This window comes from Salmo trutta, chromosome 39 (assembly GCF_901001165.1).
Source record: "Salmo trutta chromosome 39, fSalTru1.1, whole genome shotgun sequence".
In the NCBI taxonomy this organism is placed as follows: Eukaryota; Metazoa; Chordata; class Actinopteri; order Salmoniformes; family Salmonidae; genus Salmo; species Salmo trutta.
This window is the reverse complement of record NC_042995.1, coordinates 20,441,474-20,460,630: the sequence shown is the minus strand read 5'-3', so window position 1 is coordinate 20,460,630 and position 19,157 is coordinate 20,441,474.

Below are 19,157 nucleotides of genomic sequence, written 5' to 3'. Positions count from 1 at the left end.
TGTCAATTCAAACCTGTTTTCCCAGCTCATGCCGGCAGCTGAAATGAATGCCACTGTCGTACAGTATAATCTTTTCTAATAGATGCTAATGTAGAAACACCTGTCACACAGGATGGCTCAGTACAGCACTCCCTGTCATATAATCCTAAGAAGCTTACACATGGTAATACCAGGTATTTCAGGCATAAATACGCATATATGTGCTCACGTAATGTTTAATAGAAGTTTCTGGAAATTTGGGGACATATTAAAAAAAAGAAAAGAATGCATTTATGTATTTTTCCTTTCCAAGCATAATAGACCCTTTAGGGGATATCTTATACTAAAATAGCACAGGCGTAAAATAACACATTTGCAGATACAGTATGTATTCATAGACATTGTGAACACATTAAACATGAATTCCCCACGACCATTTTGCATTGCATTTGGTGACACACTTTCACGATAAGCAGGGGTCCTTATTGATGCTAAAGCAACTACTGGGGCTTATCTCTGCTGTCTGTCTTATAATTCCTTTCTTTCTCTTCATAAACCCAAACTCGCCTCTTCCCTCCCCCACCTCCTCTATCCCCCTCCACCTCTCCTCCGCCACTCGATGACTGTCGGATCCGTAAATGAGCGAGTCTGCACCTGACAGAGCCACCCAGGAGTTTTGCTATTTTGGAACGTCTCAGGGGCTCATTAAGCAAAGGTGTGATCAGCACCGTCTCTGCATAGGTGATGCTACCGGCTTCCGCACCTTGCTAACCGCACCATCCAGTCAATTTTATTCACTGTTAAAGGAAGGGAGCGGGGGAGATGGAAAGGAAAGACAACTGAGCCTTCAACGCAGCCCATTCTCTCTCTCTCTCTTCTCTCCATCTCAGTCCCTGAAGGATCACCTCAGTCTCAATTGTCAGACTTGTTAGAGTCCCTGTCTGACATCGGGCCATCAAGTTAGCAGTGAATTTCACTGCGTTGCCATAGTGTAATAACATATTGCTCTGCCTCTCCTGTGAAGAGAGAGAAAGCTGTTCTGATACACACTTCTATTCTCCCCCCACCTCTCTCTGACTGTTGTAGATTTTTGATTAGACTTGAGAATACAATCTTTTGCCCGAGCGCCAATTCCCATTGCAGGAATCACACGCCAATGAGACATTGACGGATGTCTTTTTCTGTCCACCAGAGAGCTTGTTGACGTAGCGGCTCTGACATGCTGTACTCCAGCTACGTCTCTGACACACACACACACACACACACACACACACACACACTCCAGCTACATCTCTGAAACGGGCCGCCTGCCGCCAGAGCAGAGCCGCGTGCCGCCCAACGCCATGCCGCAGCCACCAGGGAGGATGCTGGGACACGCTGCGGTGATTCACCTATTACAGCTGGTTTTGTTGACGTGTCGATCCCCCCCCCCCCCCACTGTGGCACATACACCTCCTGCAACACCGGCTGCTCGAGAAAACAGCAAAGGGAACGGGAGGCACAGCGCGTGTGTTCCGTCTGAACAGATGTAGGTAATAGTCGACGGGGAGAAGAAGTCCTGTGTTATCCGTGAGACAGCTGAGAAATGTAAAGAGATGTTTAAATCTACCTTGTACCTTCCTCCCAGAGGCACAACAAAGAGAAAAATTGAGAGATGAACATGAAATGCTGCTCACGGCTGAACTGCTGCTCAAACTGAACTGCCAGGTAGACAGAGAGAGTACAAGCAGCAGTCAAACTTCTTATCCCTCTCTGCCTAAAGCACTAATCGGGTTTGCAGTGCTGTAGTACAACCAGGTATCTCTTGGTGCTTTTGAATGTGTACGCATTTCCCTGACATTTATCCTTTCTTAAGCCTTTAGAGCAAATATAATCGAATTAATGACTATTTTATATCGGAGCCAACCACGAACCACCACAGCCACTTCAGAGACCGAGACGGTTCCCCAGTCACTATGCCCTGAAACCATTGTTGCCCAGTCTAGTCTGTACGCTGAAATGATTTCCATTGAACATGATTATTTTTTACCATACTGGCTTTGATACCTTATGAATCCTTTGATATCGGGGTCAACAAGCTGACTGTAATTAACAAGTACTCTCCCCCTACATATCCCTGAGCAAAACAACACATGAAAGGCCATTGGGTGAGTCGGTGGACCCTTCATTAGGAAATGAATTCTTAAAAGAAAAAAGGGCCGGTTTACCAGACACAGATTAAGCCCAGTGTGAGGGTAAGAAGCCTTCGATGGAGAATCCCCATTGACAACAATCAGACTTACAGTTTCTACACTAAAAAGGTTTCTCACAAGCCAAGAGCAAATGACAGAGTGATTAGCGAGAAAGTAATGTGCATTGTAAATATTAGTCCCTAATGGCTGATTGAAAAAAGGGTGGAAAGACGCTTTAACAAAAATACAGACAGAGCTTTCCCCAGTGGTTTAGGTTGACAGGATGTTATGCTATGTGTTGTTTTTGCCTGTATAACCTTAGCTTTTCGCTATGCTACACAATCTCCAGAGAAAACTTCTAGAGACTTCTGAAGGAATGGGAGTCTCTTGTGTGCGATGGAAGAAAAGTGATTAATTTTGCAGTGTCCACAATGACACTTCTTGTATAAGTAGTTTAATGGCTGGATAAGCATTACCAGTCCCTGTCAATATTAGGGATTCCACCATTAATACACCATCTTAGAATATGTCATTTTGTACTGTATGTGAGGTGCATTGTACAATCCATATTCCTAGACTAGTCACCCTGCATGGCTTGTGAAGGTTGACCTCTGCCCTTTCTGCACATGCTCAGTAGAGCCACATTCTGAGAAGCACCAGAGACGAAGAGGCAAAGCGAGAGCTTTCACTCTCGCCAAAATCTGTCCAAAATAAGCCCAATGCGTTTCTATGGTCTTATTTTGGATCTAAGGCTTCCTGCCTTTGAGACAACGACTCCCGTTGTTAAGGCAGAGACATGAGCATCTCACCATTATACACAGATCTCTGGAAGCACTGAGGTGCACCTTTTGGATCGTGAATACATACACACATACACAATAATAGCATTTGTTATTACCGTAATATAATATTTAGTATTAATTTGTACCTTAGTCATAATATCAGTGAATTATTAATGAAAACAATGAAGAACAAATATGGAGTTATCATCTGGTTTTCACTACCAAATAATGATATTGTTCTTCATTCCGGGGCTATATAATGATATTGTTCTTCATTCCGGGGCCAAATAATGATATTGTTCTTCATTCCGGGGCCAAATAATGATATTGTTCTTCATTCCGGGGCCATATAATGATATTGTTCTTCATTCCGGGGCCATATAATGATATTGTTCTTCATTCCGGGGCCAAATAATGATATTGTTCTTCATTCCGGTGCCATATAATGATATTGTTCTTCATTCCGGGGCCATATAATGATATTGTTCTTCATTCCGGGGCCAAATAATGATATTGTTCTTCATTCCGGGGCCAAATAATGATATTGTTCTTCATTCCGGGGCCATATAATGATATTGTTCTTCATTCCGGGGCCATATAATGATATTGTTCTTTATTCCCGGGGTGTTTCTAATGTTGTTAGTCAGGTCCGGTCAGGGAGGGCCACACAACAGCAAGCTCTGTTGAGCTTTGTTTTACTCCCTAATGGAAACTGTAAAGCTGGAAGGAAAGAGGCACACTTCTGTGGAGCAAATGGATTTTCACTTCCTCCAAATAATATTATCCATGGCAGGTCTGTGCTGTGCGTTCCCTCTCTTTCTCTCTCTCTCTCGAACATCCTGCCACGCTTTTTCCATCCACTCTTGGAAATTTCGACAAACAAACATTTCCCTGCACCCCAGCCTGCGACGAAATAGATCAAGAAAACATACAATTATCTTAAAAAAAACTGGAACAGATTTGTATTAAAGTAACCTTATTAGTGCATTACGGTAAGCAAATGCCAAGAAAGAGAGCTCTGCTCATTTGCATTAAGATAGATTTTTCAGGTTGGCTGCACGATTTAATTAAAGAAAAGATTAAGAACCATTAAACAAGCTGCTGTACCTTGCAGTAGCACAGCTCACATCTGACTCAGGTTAACACAAGCCCAGATGGTGATTTGGGTGAGTCCCGAATGGCCTCCTTTTCCCTACATAGTGCACTACTTTTGGTCATAAATTGTGCGCTATGTAGGGAATAGGGTGCCATTTGCGTCACGGCCTTGGTAACTGTTGAATCACCGGAACAGAATGAGAATTATCCCATTAGTTCCCTAGGAAAAGTAAGGGAATTCTCGAAATTGGTATTCTGCTATTCTATTCTCACACATGGCGCAGCAGGGGAGAGAAGGCAGACACCACTGCCACCACTGTCAGTGGTTGGTTCATAGTCATTCTTATGTGGTCATGTGGGTCTGGGAAAAGCAAATTGAATTGATCTTCAAACGTGCACATTCATTTCCGAGAGCTGCGAACTAAAGCTGACTTAACACTTCTGTGGAAATCAAACCTTAATTGTGTTTTTTAACACCCATGGTATGTTGCAATATTAGTATTTTTTTGCACGGCTTTTGTGAAACACATACAGAGCACAGTACATACTACTGTATCGTTTATTGATTTTCACTAGCTTTTTTCACTTCCCAAATCAAAACCCATAATCAAAAAAGTGTATGCTGTAACATTTTAATATAGCCTACAGAGAGTCTGAGAAAAGGATGTACATGCTCCTATTCTACTCTAGGGTTAAAAAATTAGGTATGCAAATTATTCTGGGGGGATGGCGCTAAGGTATGAGGAAGAGGGTAGTGTCTGTCGACATTCAAACCCTAATCCGCCGGCTTTCGCCAATATGACAAACGGAGGAACTGAGGCATAAAAGAATTACTCATGTGTAGCCCACTTGAGCATTACCGCGAGGCACCTGCGTTGGAATGAACAGATACAAAATAAATACAAAATAAGCAGCTAGAGAAGAGAGCAAAAATACACAAATCCTCTCAGAAGAACCTCAAAAAGAGTCTCCGTTCACCGCCATCAAGCGCAATCAGGCAGCATTGAACTGATACCAGGTGCTTGGCAGGTGAATAGAGACAGATGTGAGGATCTGGCAGTCGTTCTGCTCCGTACAGGTGTGAAAATTTGCCTACTCCCTAATTACTGCTGTAAATGCTTAATTTCGGTGTTTCAATATTGATTGCTACCTTTCTGCTCCTCCATCCCCTTGGAACAGAACTACACTTACTGCTATGCTACGCTCTGCTCGCTAGCTGGGTATTTATGGGATGCAGGTTGAGTCAGTCGGTGTCTTACAAAGCTCCTGTTTGCTCAGATTGATCCAGCTCGTAATGTTTAGTTTCCTCTGCGTTGGCAAGAAGAGGAGTCCTTTAGAATTTGATGGAAGGCCAATAGAAAGCCTCTGTGTGAAGAGGAGAGAAACACGGCAGTGTTCCTTCTCTTTAGGAGGTTTTAATATACACTGGTACAGTAATGGACCCACACAATCAAGGCCTATGTAAGGATGCAAAATGGCGCTGTGGTAGATTTCTATGGATACAGATGGATCTTTGTCTGGTTGTGTATTGATGAGATATCCTGTTTTCTGTTTGCTCTCCTGTTTCTTTCAGTTACCATTGGGTGCAGAAACATGCAAATATGTACTGTCATACCTGCGTCATCTTCCTCTACCTTGTGCGTGTGTATGTCTATTACATCAGTGTGTTAGTAAAGAACCAAAAAGGAGAATCAAGTCTGTTTCATATTTTATGCCTCTAAAAAGTGACCATTGATTAGTGTGACTGTCAGATCCTCAGATCACTCCTGGGTCACCCATTTGCACCTCGTCCCGTCCCGCCCCGCCCCTCGTGTCAGCGACACTGTCGGTCTAGAGAGGTGCATCCTGGGGCCTCGTCCAGGTCTAGACCCTGGCTCCTGTTCCACCCTGACAGCTGTATATCCCAGGTGGTCTGACATTTGAGACCCAGCCAGCCAGATGAGATGGAAGGTATATGAGATGAGGGACAGGGGACAGCAGGGAGAGAGAAGAGGAAGGAGGGGTTGGGTTGAGGTTGGGTTTTGAAGATTAACTTTGTGCCAGGTCCTCATGTTGCGTCCCAAATGGCAGACATTTTTTTTTATGTAGCGCACTAATTTTGACCACAGATCTAATGGTCCTGGTCAAAAGTAGTGCACTACAAAGGGAACGGGGTGCCATTTGGGACGCATCCTATGAGTCACTCAGGAGACAACCTGAGATGCTGTGATGCTTCTCGGTCCATATGGCTACCCAGGGTACTCCAAGGACCCCTTTATTGATTTAGAGAGAAACAGACCTGTCTTGCTTTTTCAGAGCAGTAGCAATCTAAGAAAAAAACCTGGGTGGGTTAGTTGATTGTATTAGTTAGTTGATAGTGGGTTAATTGATAGTGTTAGTTAGTTGATAGTGTTAGTTAGTTGATAGTAGGTTAGTTGATAGTGTTAGTTAGTTGATAGTAGGTTAGTTGATAGTAGGTTATTTGATAGTGTTAGTTAGTTGATAGTAGGTTAGTTGATAGTAGGTTAGTTGATAGTGTTAGTTATTTGACATTGGGTTAATTGATAGTGGAGTCATTTTTTTTTTTAAGGAACTCAGTCCGGCTTTATTCTTACTCTTGAAAGTTGTAATAGTAGAATGCACAAGGTGCCATTTGTAAATTGGGTAGTGCATCATCAGTTCCTCTTGTCATGTTAGTCATAGTAGACCTTAGAGCTATTTATAACTTATAACTGTCCAGATCAACTAGCCCATGTCAGCTAACGTTTTTTTATTGAGTTTTTTTAGCCCATAGTTATTGTTGTAATTTTCTAGTCACTCAAATATCATATGAATACACATTCGACATTGCAAAATGTATAGAATGGCTTTAAAACTGCAACATTTTCTTTGCACCGCATAACAAAATGTGTAGAATTGCAGGGAAAAAACTTTTAAACTGCAACATTTTCTCTACCAACAAGAGGGGTGTGAACAGTTTTTGTCATGAATAGTGCTTGTGCCCATAGAAATAGACGTTGGGGGCCGGGATGTTCCCCAATCCTGGAAGGAGGGCCCAGAGTGAAAAGGTTTGGAAACCCCTGAGTTAGTTGATAATGGGTTAGCTGTTAGTGAGGTAGTTAGTTAGTTAATAGTGGGTTAGTTGATACAGTGGCTGGGTGGGTTACCGCATCAACTATGGGTACGTTAGTTGGTGCTTAAATTCAAATAGAATGTCTCTATTTTACCTCATAAGATATAATGTGAATATCCTACTTTGGGATTCTGCAGGTCTGGTAGATATAAGCTGAGTTCAGAGCCAGCGCCTAATCCCATTGTTCATGGTCAAACGTGCACTGATACGAAACGGTATCAGCTCTGTTACAAATAGACCTTGAACTGTGCAGGTTTTGATAATAAAAGGAGAAGGCATGTAGCTGGAGCAGCAGTCGACTGGAGAGTGGATCGGCAAGATAAGATTTGTAGAAATGTATGACAAAGGACTTGGCGATAAATATGTATGTGCTTTTCCAAATGGAACCTATTGTGTGCCCATTTTTCTTAGGTTTGAGAATGGTGTTCATTAACATTCGAGCTATCAATATCAAAAGTTATAATGCACGTGAATTACCTACCGTACAAGCAGTTTTGTTGTTTCTCATTTTATTACACAGTACCAGACATGAGTTGTTTTTAAACACATGTATTTAGCCTGCCACATGCACAATAAAATGATTTATTCAATGAATGCATTATATCATAATACTGTATTATACATATTATATGGTACTGCATATCTGAAAAGACTTAACATGGTCTCCACATATTGGAATACCTCAGAGCATATGTGTGTCAATACAGTCGACTTTCTATGAAATGTATCCCCTCCAACCAGGGATTAGCATAGGGGAGCTAGTAACATGATAACCCAAACCAACTCCACACACCGCACCAGGGGACTGACTGCCAAGGTAAGCCTTCCTTGTGTTGTGGTTCCAGTTAAACATCCATGATCCAAGTTGATTATTCACATTGAGTCCATGACAGGTGGCAATTATTTAAATGCTGAAACAAACGTTGTTATAACAACACCTGAAACGTCTTTTTGTGTACTTTGCATTTTGATTGGTTCTCAATCTGTGGTCTATGGTAATGAGGAAAGCTCATTGGTTGCCATGACAGTATCTTGGGGCTACACTACTGTATGGACATTGTGTAAGTATTACAGTAATGTCAGTCATTGCCATAGGTGTGACAATAACCCCAAAAAGGTGTACATTGCTTTAACACTCTCAAGTCTTATGATGACAAGGGATATGACAGCTGTGATAAAATCTGCACTGTATATAAACCCTTGATGAGTATAAGACATGTTATAACAAACTCCCTCCTCCCTTTCTCTGTAAGCTGTTCAGGTTAACCCTGTCAGTTTTGCCTGGTAGCAGACAGCATAAGACCATATTGTAATAGCACAACACCATGTATGATCAAATCGTGGTTTTTGCATGGTTGCATGCATGGTTTTTCGGGTCACCGCTACCAAAGTACGGCTGAAGGTGCCACCCGTTGAAGGTGTATTATTCCACACACATGAACCTAAATGAGTATTTAGATCACAACCCTTTAAGAGCACATATTAAAAATCTGTCGCAGGGAACTGAACACTACAATATTACCTCAGGCGTTGTTTTTCCCTATCTTTTCTCCCCTCCCCCCTATACATACCCTACCGAGCACCATAAACGATAATCACCTTGAAATTAATGAATCATAACACAACAATATTGTTGTGATAAGAACGTATATTTGTAGTTCCTTTGTTTAGATTTTCTTTCCCCCATTGTGGTGAATTCCATTGAAGCTCATTTTGTCCATGTAGGATGCCATGTTGCCATTGGGGTTCAAATGTGCGTTATCTCAGTTGTATGTGTGTGGGGTCTTAGTAAAGTAATTAATCTCTATAAAGCCTGACTGAGGTAGGTATGAAGGCTTGGAATTCAATTACCACAATGCAGAGACGCCAATTTATGGGGGAAATATGCAGCATCTATTCTGCAGGTTAATATCGGCCACCTGAGCCTTCTCTTAGCATTTGGAAAATGGGTTGTAGAATTGGCATAACACATGCATGTAGCAGCCCTACTTGTACTTCTGTGTCATTGCTCTGGCATTTGGACACCTTAAATACATTTTCAATGAAACACTACGTTTCAGAGTAGCACTTTACTGTATCTTCTGCCATGAGGTGTTCTTACACAGTGATGTGGTACACTGTATTATAAAAACAAAGACATTATTGTGACATAGATAAAATAACGAAACGTACATTCAATTTCTTGTTGGAAAGATGTTTTGGAATGTTGGGGATACTATGAACAATAATGACAATTATTAGGATTGTATAATACACATTTCCCTTTCTGTATTCACCCTTCTACAGCAGGCTATTATAGCTTGTGACTTAATCCTAGAAAAATGGACATGGCGACATATTTTTATTAAAACTGCACGTATTTGCTTCTCCATTTCCATCTTTTGTGCAGAAGGCCACACAACTGATTTGTTTCTGGTCAATGCCTGACCCTTGCTGACTTTCTCATCCTCAATTCATGGGGTCCCGGACTCAATAACTGTATACCTCCGTTAGATCAGTGTCTCATTCGCGCATCTTTCCTCATGACAGGAAAGTAAACTACTAAATAAGTCATGTACAGGAAATACTGATGATTGACAATGTCTTGTTCAGTTATACAATGTTCCCATACCATGTAGTCCTGTTAGCAAAGAGGGTGTCGTACTTGGATGGGGCAACCTACAGATCCTCTGTGTTGATACCGCACACAGGATTTCTCATAACATGAAAAATATATTTCCGAATCCAGAAGTGTAACATGTACAGTACATGCAATGTATGCTGTTATTGTCTTTCTGGTCAACATATTGGTATTGGGCTTCTGTATTGATAATTCCTCTTCGATATTGATTTCTAGCAGACAAATCCTGTGTATTCTGGCTTTGAGTTATGTGCGTGGCTTGTTTCGGTAGAGACACACCAGTAATGACCCCGTCAAACAAAACAAAGCTCCCATTCAACCCAACTACCCCTGTGTCATGGCTTTGGAAGACACTGTTAGTCTGTGGTCAAGTTCATGTGAGAAGGACTCGTTTGGAACCGCGATATAACGGGTGACACCTAGCTATACATCCTGCATGTTTCTATAGTTATGAGGGTGACTCCTGTAAATCCTGCGTTTAAGGGGTCAACATGAAAGGAAACTGAGATACACCAGCTGAAACCTTTTCTAAGGTCGACAGCGAAAGCTTGAGGACGCTGTTATATTACTGTTGTTCTAACCTCTGAGATCTGAGTGGTTTTGTGTAAATATGGTAAAGTGATGAAGAAGGTGGGTGTGCTTGGTGGGCTTGTATTGTGTGAGTGGGTAGGGGTGGTGACACGACACAAGATGAGTCCTACGCAAAAACGTTAATACGAGCAGAGAGCGTGACGACGGCAGCCCACCTTCCCATAAATCACGTTGGTTTTAATCATACCTGCCACCTCGCTGCTCCGCCGTGCTCCGCTGTCTCTCCCAGGAGAAATTGTTTTCCCTGCCTCCTGCCTCTCCCTTTCTCACTTGTGTTCAATTATCTAGGAGCTCTCTTCTGGATGTTTATTTATTCATCCAAAGTTCATGTACAGTATGCATGCACACATCTTCTCCAGAGGGAGTGAGACCATAGCGATGCAGTGGACCGTCGCAGCTAACCACACCACACTGGAGGATTAGAGTAGGACGTAAACACAGGCTCAGACACAGAAACAAGACATGGAGAGGAATGGGGCTCCTCATTGAGGCGGCAGGGGCAAGGTAGATAGGGAAAAGGCTAATTAAAACTCACTATCTTACACCAGGACCTGTCACAGGCAGAGGGAGAAGTGTTGGGAAATGGTAGAATTGGTTCTGTTGCTTAGTTGTGTTGAATAAGAATATTTTGTATATTTTGATATTATCAGGCATTTTGTTTTACTAGCACTAGAATACCTGCGATCCTGGAAGAGCCCCAAGACTGTCCTCTTTTGTTCTTACTGATACATTTGCAAGCAACTATTTTAATGAGACTAAGTTCTGTGCACTGTGAGTGTGAGCATGTTTGTAAGAGAGAGACAGAGAGAGAAAGTGTGAGAGGGAGAAATATATGTATGAGAGAGAGAGAGAGAGAGAGAGAGAGAGAGATTTGGACAGAGATGGACTGTGTTTACATACAGTACTCAGGTCTGACCTGGTAGGAAGTCAGAAAGTATACATTTTGCCACATAATTATTACTAATTATTGAGCGGGTGCCACTGAGAGGACTGTGTTCATTATAACTTCCTGGTCAAACTGAGCTATACAGAAACACAAAGGTTGCATCCTAAATGGTATACTATTGCCTATATAGTGCAATACTTTTGACCCGGTCCCACCGCTCTCTGGTAAAAAAATAGTGCACTATAAAGGGAATAGGGTGCTGTTTGGAAGACAGGCAAAGAAAAGGATCCTCTTTTGCTCTCATCTCTGTGTCGTCTGTCTAAGATGTGTTTAAAGCAGAAAGAAGGTAATGACATCTCACTACATAAACCATGTCAGGGCTGCCCGTGGCACCTATATTCTTGACAAAATAAAGGCCCCGGCAATTAGGCTGTTTCATGTCATCGGACAGCCTCTGCTTTATTCCCACAATGCCGAGCAACACTAGAAGACACCTTAAGTGCTGTTAAGTGATCAAAGAGAGAGCCACATATTGGATAACACAATTAGAGTAAAACCCAGTCTGGTCCAAAGACGACTTACTGATAATGGCTTGTAAACAGAGGACATTACCTCACACAAAGATTATTCAGATTCTTTGGCTCTGACACCGGATGTACCAGCCGGGTCTATTAAGAGGAAAAAAACACAATTTCCCTTTGGTTAGGAGATGGAGAGAGCAGGGGTAGTGTGAAAATGGGTTTGGGTAAAAAAAAAAAAAAAGATTCTCTGAGGTCCTAATTGACAATATTCAAAACAACACCAATGACAAGAGTTGAAAAGGATGTAAGGCAATCTCACAAAGAGGGCCTTTTTTTCTTCCTCTGCTAATGCCTCTCTCTCTCTCTCTCTTTCTCTCTCTCCCTCCCCTTCGTCCGTCTGTCCGTGTACTTAACAAGAGGACATAACAGGCCTCTCCTCCCCGTAATGGAGACGCTAGACATATAAAAGAATTGGGGGAAGTGGTGGTTTCCTTGTGTTAAATGACTGGGTCGAACAGTCAAGCTGTAATTATGACCAAAGTACCAGCACTGATCGCTGGTCACCCGCCTCACCTGTCATTAACCCTCTGAACCCTGGAAGCTCTCAGTCTGGGTGGACCAGCCGCTAGTTTGCACCAGAGTTTCCAGAGGGGGGAGATAATTGGCAAGGCCTAATAGGGATCAGTGCTGTGGGACCACGCTATACATCTGGAACCCAACAAGATGCGGCACCTGAGGCTCAGCTGGGATATAGCAGTTGTAGCAGGCACAGCTCTATAGGCTAGGCTAGTACCCTTAGATGGGATATAGCAGTTATCAAGCACAGTTCTATAGGCTAGGCTAGTACCCTTAGATGGGATATAGCAGTTATCAAGCACAGCTCTATAGGCTAGGCTAGTACCCTTAGATGGGATATAGCAGTTATCAAGCACAGCTCTACAGGCTAGGCTAGTACCCTTAGATGGGATATGGCAGTTATCAAGCACAGCTCTATAGGCTAGGCTAGTACCCTAAGATGGGATATGGCAGTTAGCAGGCACAGCTCTATAGGCTAGGCTAGTACCCTAAGATGGGATATGGCAGTTATCAAGCACAGCTCTATAGGCTAGGCTAGTACCCTAAGATGGGATATGGCAGTTAGCAGACACATTTCCATAGGCTAGGCTAGTCCCTTCAGCTTGGTTAGAGCAGTTAGCATGCATTGCTCCATAGGCTAGTCCCCTTAGATGGGATATAGCAGTTAGCAAGCACAGCTCTATAGGCTAGGCTAGTCCCCTTAGATGGGATATAGCAGTTAGCAGACACAGCTCCATAGGCTAGGCTAGTCTCCCTCAGCTGGGATATAGCAGGGATAGCTAACAACGCTCCATAAACTAGGATAGGCTAGTCCCCTCAGCTGGGATATAGCATGAAAAGCTAACAATGCTACATAAGCTAGGCTAGTCCACCCTCTCATTTCTGCACATAGCTAAGAAATCCGACTGTACAAATGTATCATATGGTTTTAGAATAACTTGCACTGCTTGTGAATAACCAGTGTAATTATAAAATAAATACCCTCTCAAGATTATATCATAATGTTGATGTCACATTTAAGTGTTTTTGTCTTTGTACATGAATGTTGTGCTTGTTGTTTTCCTGGCTTTATTTCAAACCGAGGTTCATTTGCATCTGATCCTATAGTGCATGCTTACAGAGGTGGTATAGCATAACAGACCTAGCATCCCCATGCGACTCGCCTACCTACAGTATACTTGCATTGTATCAATGCTGACGGAGGTCTAGGAAGCATTTCAGGCCATCTTTAATTCATGTGATTAAAAATTCAGGAGAAACCCTTGTACCAGCTGTTAAACTCCTTTCGTAAGCTGTAATTCAGAGTTCAAATCCCAGCAAATTGAGGGTTAGGTTAACAGGAGTGGTGGATTGAAATACATTATACACCAGCTGTGATAGAGAGGCACGTTCAGTCAGGTGAATCCTGCATGGCAGCGTGCAACCAGCGCAATGCTTACTTGTTAATTCCCCCATCGCCACACAACACAAAGAAAATTATAATTTTTACAATCTCCCTGAATGTCAATACCAACAACAGACGTATCAGTGCTCATAGCAGGATACTACTACTAGAGGAATCAGGACACATTAGTAAGATGAAGTATTTGAATTAGGTAGATATATACGTCAGCATGTATATAGAAAGGGAAAGGGGGATACCTAGTCAGTTGTACAACTGAATGCATTCAACTGAAATGTGTCTTCCACATTTAACCCAACCCCTCTGAATCAGAGAGGTGCGGGGGCTGCCATTATCGACATCCATGAGGGACAGACAGACAGACTGGCAGACTGACAGACATCTAGTTTAGGGGAACAACTCGCTATTGTCTCTCTTGTCTTGGTGTTCCATCTTCATTTTGTGACACTGTTTAAAAATGTTTTACTGTTACCACTTAACGTAGAGGAAAGCAGCTTTACAATGAGGCGCTGATTGAGTTTCCTGGTGGCCATTTTGAAGGTAGAGAGAGAACCTTTCTTGGCAGACTGCCTCTATACTAGGGGCTGGTGCCAAGCTCTTTGAAACCGAATCACTTGTAGGTTCTCAGATCACTATCCCCCTCCTGTTTACCATACTTGATTCAACTGACTAGAAGTTTGTCCCAAATGGCACCATATTCCCTATGTAGTGCACTACTTTTGACTAGGGCCCATAGGGATTAGGGTGCCATTTGGAACATAACCTACAGTATATCTACAATACATTCCCTATCCCTTTTTGATTGTATTTATTTATATATCTTTAGTTTTTTTTGGGGGGGGGGGATCAGCTTTAATATTGCAGGTAGATTGTAGCTTCCATCAGTGTAATTGTCTGCAATCCCCTGTATATCTTTTTTGGTAAATATACAGTACCAGTCAAAAGTTTGGACAAACCTACTCATTCAAAGGTTTTTCTTTAGTTTCTACATTGTAGAATAATAGTGAAGACATCAAAACTATGAAATAACACATATGGAATAATGTAGTAACCAAAAAAGTGTTAAATAAAGATTCTTCAAAGTAGATACCCTTTGCCTTGATGACAGCTTTGCACACTCTAGGCATTCCTAAACCAGCTTCACCTGGAATGCATTTCCAACAGTCTTGAAGGAGTTCCCACATATGTTGAGCACTTGTTGGCTGCTTTTCCTTCACTCTGCGGTCCAAGTCATCCCAAACCATCTCATTTGGGTTGAGGTCGGGTGATTGTGGAGGCCAGGTCATCTGATATAGCACTCCATCACTCTCCTTCATGGTCAAATAGCCCTTACACAGCCTGGAGGTATGTTTTGGGCTGGGAGGCAAACTGCTGAGGGCCCAAAAAGGTGACACTTTTTTTTTGCACTGAAACATGCAAAAAATCTCTGCCTGGGGGAAATGCAGGTTTTAACTAATTAAACAACAAAGAATATAATCTACATGATCAGTCTCTGTGTGTAAAATAAAAAGTGGTTAATGTGAACCTAACTCACAGCTAAAAAATGTAAAGAAAGCAATCCAATGTTATTTGTTGCCTAGACTTTACTGCAAATGACACTCAAGTCTTGAGAAAAAAACAATACACTAATATAGTAAGCCATGACAGCCTTTATAATAGAATGCTTGTGACTACATACATAAATATTGCCATTTGGAAAAAAACATCTTAAAGTAGAAATAGAATGAAAGAAACAGGCATTCTATTTTTGCTCCATTATAGTGGTCACTATAGACATCGATCAAGTGCACAACGCTACATGTGTCACGTTCGTCGTAAAGATGGGAACAAGGCGCAGCGGGAATGTGTATGCTCATCTTCTTGTTTATTGAGAAGAAAACGAAACAAAACACTTAATCAAAACAACAACGCCGAAAAACCAGTCCTGTGAGACATACAGCTACACATGGAACAACTACCCACAAAAACCCATGAAAAAACACCCCTACTAAATAGGACCTTCAATTAGAGCCAACGAGAAACAGCTGCCTCCAATTGAAGGTCAAACCAATAAACTAAGCATAGAAATAGATAAACTAGACACAGACATAGAAATAGACTAACATAGAACATTGCCCAACAAACCCCGAAACACATTAAACAAACACCCCTGCCACGTCCTGACCAAACTACAATAACAAATAACCTCTTTACTGGTCAGGATGTGACAACGTGTGCAAAAATAACATTCACTGAGTAAAAAAATATATAATCCCCCCTCACTCACACACACACACATTTTACTGTCAAGTTCAACACAACAAAAACAAACTCTTTGGGCTACACTGCACATTATTACATTGTACACTTTCTGCCTGTGGACATTTGTTCTACAATGTGCCAGCAAAAGTGAGAAAGAGGGAAAGTGTGTGTTGTTCCTTTCACCTCTATAGTGGCATCCAGCTTAAGCCAGGCCCAGCTCCAGCTACACTTGATCCCTGAATCCACTTGTTTAACAAGCAAAGCCTCATTTTCACCTGATTCTCTCATTCTGAAAATGAACCACACTGTAGAGGGAAAACATTAGTTTACAACTAGTGGTTAGTTCGTTAGCTAGTTAACTAGTTAACATTTCACACAGATTGCCAGGGTCCAGTAAGCAACTAAACTGTTATAACTTGAGGAACGGCAAGGAGTTGTATACCAGTTAATACTATAGCGAATTGGTTAGGTTACTAATGTTAGCTCATCTGATGTTGTAACGTTAGCTGTCTGACTTTATTAGCATTCTAATTTTCACACCAGAAACTAAATTATTTGATCAGATAAGTTGGCTAATGTTGATCAACATTTCTCTGGCTAGCTAACGGAGAATTCGATCTAGCAAGCAAGATACTTAACAATGCTAATACTTGTTCCACCACACTTTCTCCCTCACCTCAAACTTTCCAAATGCCAGTAGTTTTTCGGTTACAGCTCATGAAGTACGCTTCATCACCTTCTCACACCCGTCTCACTGGAAAGGCTTCTCGCATAACGTTACCTCTTCCTTATCGTTCAGGGGACGCGTTGCTGTAACTGGCAAGCTGACTTCCCAGAGCGTGCGCTGATGCTGTAGCTAGTAAGTTAGTTGTCTCTTCTTTCTTCAGTCTCGTGCTGCGCTGCATTCTGTTGTTATGTAAACAATTGGCTGAGCCTTGGATATAGCAGCCAGTATTGCTCCAAATGCACATCACTCATTCACTTATAGCCAGTAGTGATCCAAACCCCCCTCACCCCCACAAACTTTTCTCATCAGATCTACACGAATAACGTAGGTCACCTATTTTGGATTCAAATGCGAATTTCGCTGAAAGGTGACTAGTTTGCATCGCTGGTTTTGGGTCATTGTCCTGTTGAAAAACAAATGATAGTCCTACTAAGCGCAGACCAGATGGGATGGCGTATCACTGCAGAATGCTGTGGTAGCCATGCTGGTTAAGTGTGCCTTGAATTCTAAATAAATCACTGACAGTGTCACCAGTAAAAGACCCCCACACTATCACACCTCCTCCTCCATGCTTCACGGTGGGAACTACACATGCAGAAATCATCTGTTCACCTACTCTGCGTCTCAGAAAGACATCAGACCATAACACAGATTTTGCAAGTCTCTTATTATTATTGCTATCCTTAAGTAGTGGTTTCTTTGCAGCAAGTCGACCATGAAGGCCTGATTCACCCATTCTCCTCTGAACAGTTGATGTTGAGATGTGTCTGTTACTTGAACTCTGTGAAGCATTTATTTGGACTGCAATTTTTGAGGCTGGTAACTCTAATGAACTTATCCTCTGCAGCAGAGGTAACTCTGGGTCTTCCTTTCCTGTGGCGGTCCTCATGAGAGCCAGTTTCATGATACTGCTTGTTGGTTTTTGCGACTGCACTTGAAGAAACTTTCAAAGTTATTGACATTTTCTGGATTGACTGACCTTCATGTCTTAAAGTAATTATGGACTGTCATTTCTCGTTTCTTATTTGAGCAGTTCTTGCCATAATATGGACTTGGTCTTTTACCAAATGGCGCTATCTTCTGTACCTACCTTGTCACAGTACAGCTGATTGGCTTAAATTCATTAAGAAGAAAATAAATTATACAAATTAACTTTTAACAAGGTACTGTTCATTGAAATGCATTCCAGGTGCCTACTTCATGAAGCTGGTTGAGAGAATGCCAAGAGTGTACAAAGCTGTCATCAAGGCAAAGGGTGGCTACTTTGAAGAATCTGAAATATAAAATATATTTATTTAACACTTTTTCAGTTCCTGCATGATTCCATATGTGTTATTTCATAGGGTTGATGTCTTCACTACTATTCTGCTGTGTAGAAAATAGGGGGAAAAAAACGGAATGAGTAGGTTTTTTTCCTGGTACTGTATATACTCATTCCGTTTTTTTTTCCTACTAGTCAAAAGTTTATATATATATATACAGTACCAGTACCATTTAAAATAGATATACATTTTTTATTGTTTTCCCCTAACCATACCACCCCTCCCCTAATTGGAGTAAACTAATGGACAACAACACTTTGGCTTCTACTTCCAGCTTATACATAATATATACATTTTACAAACACTGAATATTTTACAATAGATATCTTTTGTTTGTTTTTAGTCTCATCCTTCAGCTACCCTCAACCCATCTATCTCTGAAGACCATCCAGTTGTGATTTCTATTTGCCATATATTTTTCGACTGGGTTGTGATGTTTCACAAAAGTTCTGAACCTTTCTATTCTCATAGTTTCTACAGATTGTAATTTAAAGATACAATTTTTTGCTAAGAGTATTATTATATTATTGATCGATTGACTATAACTTTTCAAATCACCTAGCAGTGCTATTCGCAGAGTTAGCTCCAGGTAAATGTTGCAATTCTTCAGCCATTCCTGAACCTGCAACCAAAAACAAGCTAAATATGGACAGTACCAAAACAAAGCATCTCTTCGCAGCAACATCTGCAGACGTGGGTTGGTTGTATCCCCCATAAATATAACATTCTATTGGTTGCAAGAATTTTGTATAATAATTTAAATTGATAAACTCGTCATTTTGTGAATCAGTTCATAAACCATGTGCCATGTAATCGGTACATCGAAAATCTCTTCACAACTATTTTGCAATCTATATAGCACAACTGTCAATTTTTGGGTCCTTAAATGAAGCAGGTATACTTTTTTATTTATCACAATTTTCTTTAACCAATTTTGGTCTTTAATGCAGGGCCGACAGACAAGTTCCTTACTTTCTTCTCCTTCCACTTGCCTCTTCCATTTTTGCTGTAATGCTTCAATTAGTTTGTTGTAATTTTGCAACCAACTTTCTGTGGCATGTTTTAAAAATAGTGATATTTTGGAGATTATTTCATTTTCAAATAACCGAAAGTGAGTGGTTGTAATCTGAAT